This window comes from Penaeus chinensis, chromosome 33 (genome assembly GCF_019202785.1).
Source record: "Penaeus chinensis breed Huanghai No. 1 chromosome 33, ASM1920278v2, whole genome shotgun sequence".
Classification (NCBI taxonomy): Eukaryota; Metazoa; Arthropoda; class Malacostraca; order Decapoda; family Penaeidae; genus Penaeus; species Penaeus chinensis.
In genome coordinates, this window is record NC_061851.1 from 11,352,377 (window position 1) to 11,357,376 (window position 5,000).

The 5,000-nt window shown below is 41.3% G+C and overlaps 1 protein-coding gene across 2 annotated transcripts in view; it reads right to left on the reverse strand.

Annotated features, from left to right (window-relative positions):
* LOC125043328 (SUN domain-containing ossification factor-like) overlaps positions 1-5,000 on the reverse strand; it is a 107,444-nt gene that overhangs the window by 76,238 nt on the left and 26,206 nt on the right. The window lies entirely within an intron of this gene.

Genomic DNA, 5,000 nt, shown 5'->3' on the forward strand with positions numbered 1-5,000 from the left:
CACATATATACATACACACATACAGACATAGATAGACAGATAGATAGATACAGAGAGAGAGGGAGAAATAGAAATAGAGGCAGGTAGACAGAGAGTGAAGCGAATAGAGAGAGAATGAAGCGAATAAATAGATAGATAGATAGAGATAGATAGAGACGTAAGGGGGAGGGAGAGAGAGAGGGAGGGAGGTAGAGAGGGAGAGAGGGAGGGAGAGAGGGAGGGAGTGGGAGGGAGGGAGGGAGGGAGGGAGGGAGGGAGGGAGGGAGGGAGGGAGGGAGAGAGAGAGAGAGAGAGAGAGAGAGAGAGAGAGAGAGAGAGAGAGAGAGAGAGGAGAGAGAGGAGAGAGAGAGAGGAGAGAGAGAGAGAGAGAGAGAGAGAGAGAGAGAGAGAGAGAGAGAGAGAGAGAGAGAGAGAGAGAGAGAGAGAGAGAGAGAGAGCGAGAGAGAGAAACCCTTTACCCCAAAAACATGTGTACCGGGGTTTCCATCGGCCTCAGCGACTCTAAAAATGATGTAGGGCGGCTGAGGAACCTTTCAAGTGCCACTCTGACATGTTTTTCTCCACCTTTTTTCTTTCTTTTTTTCTTTTACGGCACCCTTTTTACCTAACGGGTACGTCCTCTCTCTCTCTCTCTCTCTCTCTCTCTCTCTCTCTCTCTCTCTCTCTCTCTCTCTCTCTTTCTCTTTCTCTTTCTCTTTCTCTTTCTCTTTCTCTTTCTCTTTCTCTTCTCTCTCTCTCTCTCTCTCTCTCTCTCTCTCTCTCTCTCACTCTCTCTCACACACACACACACACACACACACACACACACACACACACACACACACACACACACACACACACACACACACACACACACACACACACACCATCCAGTAGACCTACGGCATACCAGTCACTCTAAGTTTCATTTTTTTCTTACAAAATCACAAATAATGAGTCCATTAATGAAATCCCATTCCCCTCAGCGCGACCCATTCCACACTCCACTATAAAGAAATAAAAGTTATTTCCGGTCTCTCTCGTTATAATTCGCCTTGCACCTCGTTAATCGGCGCCGAATGCCTCCTCTTGCAAGCGAAGTGTACACTTGCCAGGCACTTGAGGGAGATTTGCGAATGACCGGCTTGCATAATGAATCTTGATATCGCTTTCACCAACTTCCCCGCCCGCTAAGACAGAGCGGTGATGGTTATTGATGATGATGATGATGATGATGATGATGATGATGATGATGATGATGATGGTGAAGACGACGATGTGATGGCGATGATGATGATGATGATTACGATGATGATAATGATGGTCACTGCTGCTGCTGATGATGATAATGATGACGGCACTGATGATGATGATGGTTGATGATGATGACGATCATGATGACGATTAAGTAAAAGAAATGGTAGAATGATTCGGAAGTGGAGCAGATAGGGTAGAAAGGGAAGAGGAAAGAAAGAAAAGAAGAAAAAAAAAAAAGACAAACATGAGTAACGATAACCCTGTAACGATAACAATAATAAAAATAAATGATAATAATGATTAATATCGATGATGTGATGGTGTGATGACGATGGTGATCCGATGTTGACAATGATGATGATAATGATGTGATGATGACAATGATAATGATGATAATGATGATGATGATAATGCAACCCCACCCCCACTTTCATTGAGCGAAACCTGCCGCATAAAAGTGAAAGACGAAAGCAATGAAAGACTAATGATAGTAGTAAAACACCTGCGCCCGCCTCAGTCAGCTGTTCCGAGCACGCAAGCAGAGATTTTGCGAAGATGCTGCAACTGCTGATTATACTTAGTCAACAGTGAAACCTTACAATAGCTTATGTGTTGTTGCTCAGCCAAAATTGGTTAATGGAATGCAAAATATTTTTATGTTAGTGACACCATGGCATTTGGACAATTTCTCGTTTGGTATACATGCACATGCCTTCTATTATACTTCTTCTTCCTCTCTCTCTCTCTATTTATATATATATATAAACACACACACAGACACAGACACAGACACAGACACACACACACACACACACACACACACACACTCCGTGTGTGCATGATAATGTTTTTCGCTCTGATAGTCTCCACACGTGTCAATCAAGCCTTTGTACACTTTTCATGACAATGTTTTAGTGAATTCTATCTCATATCCGTGTCATTTGCGAATAAAGAGATTTTTAGAAAGTGCGATACCCTTTTTTGCTTTCGTCATCCGGCCCTGTTTGCGCATACGCTCTGTGACGTCGACAGATGGGGGGGGGGGGGATTTTTTCGTTTAAAGGAACCACGTCTCGCCTTTAACTTTCATTCGACTTTTGTTTCTTCTGGCCTTCAGGATCTCGGCGCCGATTCACGCTGATCTTGGGGCTGTCGCAGATGCAGTCGGGAAAGGTCGGATAAAGTCGGGGGAAAGTCCCGAACAGTTTTGCACAGAGTTCGAAACCCAATCACGAAAGTTTTGACATGCTCTTGAACGAAGTTCCCGCCTCCAAGATTCAACACGATTTAAAGGTACTTAAAAAACAGAAACTCGAAAACAGAGAAAGAGAGAGAAAAAAAAAACGACTTGAAATCCCGAAAAAAAAATCAGCCAATAAGACAATTATTCCGATCCCGAACCCTCAAACCAAAACCTTATCCGGAACCCGACCGGAACCCTATCCGAACCTACCCCAATCCCGATCCCGAACTGGACACCAATCCCGATGCGCCATATGTCGGAAGGCAGCCCGACGACCCTGAGAATGTGTATTCCCGATCATTTATCACACATTCCCGGGATTAGAAATGTGTTGGAATTCTTTACATGACGCTCACTGCCCGATGGTCAAACGCTGTTTCTGTTATTACCCGAAACAATGATAAATAGGCTTGCTACTACATTCTAGGTATTGTAACTTCAAACAGCATATTTGATCAAACTGTTTTCGATAATTGCTCCACACACACACACACACACACGCACACACACACACACACACACACACACACACACACACACACACACACACACACACACACACACACACAGATAGATAGTGAGAGAAAAAGATAGACAGAGATAGAATTAAAGAGAGAGGTTGACAGAGAGATAGACACGCAACTGATCACTGGCACTAATCGTAACAGAATAAGAAAATAAAAAAACTGTAGATGCACACACGCACCCCTTGGCACATAATTCCTCTTTAAAAATGAACGCTAAAGCATCTTAATGTACTCAAAAAGCACTCTTTAAAATAATACCCACGCTTTGATCATCAGACAATTTAAATTTTCACTCAAGCATTCATACACAAATTCAGATACGCAAATTAGGCGGTCACACCTAGAATTGTTTCAAGTGTATGATAATAATAATGGAAACCAAGGAAACCACGGCAAAAGTAAGTAGAGTTCACTACAAGTATTCTACAAGCCAATCCATCTGGCTTGTTTTATCCAGAAATATGGTAGAAAAACCCACAAATCCAGAAATATATATCAAATATCGTGGTTTTCCCAATAAAATATAACAAAAAATAACAACAATAACAACAATAATAAAATAATCATAATGATAATATTATTAATAATAACCATAACAACAACGATAACAATAATAACTGCGAAAAAAAATTATGAACAAATACTGCAATTATGCCTTATATCTAGCCTACGCAGGTGAGAGCAATAAGGACGCCCCGGGTATGAACTGTTGTCAGTATTCCTTCGATTGTCATTTTCGTCTCGTGGAAATCACCCTGCATGTCTTACTCGTCTTTTAATTAATCACAGTCACCAACCAAAATCAAATAAAACCGCTCGACTCAAATGTTTTGGCATATGCAGGATGGAGTTTCGACAAATATGTTGATAGGCTGCCTGATGCTACGTATATTGCGATAAATGGCGTTAACCAGATTTTATTATTATTACTATTATTTTTTTTTTTTTTTTTTTTTGTCAGTTGGTAGCCTATCCGGCATCGAAATTATTGGAAATATGGCCCTAAATCTTTTATATCACTCTAATCTGTCTGTCTGTCTCTATCTATATCTGTATATCTGTTTGTCTCTCGTTAATTTCTCTCTCTCTCTCTTCTCTCCCCCTCTCCTCTTTCTATCCCTCTCTCTCTCTCCTCCCCTCTCTTTCTCTCTTTCTCCCTCTCTCTCTCTCTCTCTCTCTCTCTCTCTCTCTCTCTCTCTCTCTCTCTCTCTCTCTCTCTCTCTCTCTCTCTCTCTCTCTTTTCTTACTCTCTTTACCCTCTGTCTGTCTGTCTGTCTATTTGTCTGTCTTTCTGTCTCTGTCTTTCCAGATGTAAACTTTCTACGAATATTTCTCAGGTAAGTTGTAATACCGGTGCCATTTATTATACTTTTTTTTAAACGTCAAACACCGAACATACAACATTAAGTGCAACAGATATTACAATTACGCTCTACTGGTGTGGAATCAATACGGTTAATGTTTAACATATGTTGCAGTCACTGGACAGCATGAATCATTAATAGCCATGCCGTTTGATGACACGAAACAATGCGGCATGTTCAAAGTATGCTCTTATGTAGGGCAAGTTACCAGGTGACGCACACGAGGTATGTCCATCACATTCCAATAATATTCATGCAAGGTAACAATGTCTACGAGAGTATAACAGCTAGCGTAAGTCACAACCGCTAAGTTTCCGTTGTTGTATGTGCTTTTATGTAAACTACCTACTCTAAATGTCATCATTTGTGGGAAAGTGCGACGTCTGTGAGTTTTTTTTTTTTTTTGTGTGTTTTTTTTAAGTTTGAGTTTGTTATTTTGCGTTGTCTTTTTTTAGATAAATAAGTAAAAGAGGAGCCAGATGTACGAAACACCTTTACCCGAAAAACAAATCTACCTTCGTTACATAACCCGGTAGAACACTGTCACCCGAAAACCCGACTCACTCTCGCGCCCTCGTGAGTGTATCCGGTAAACCATACAAGGAAAGGTAACTATGCGAATAGGAGCCA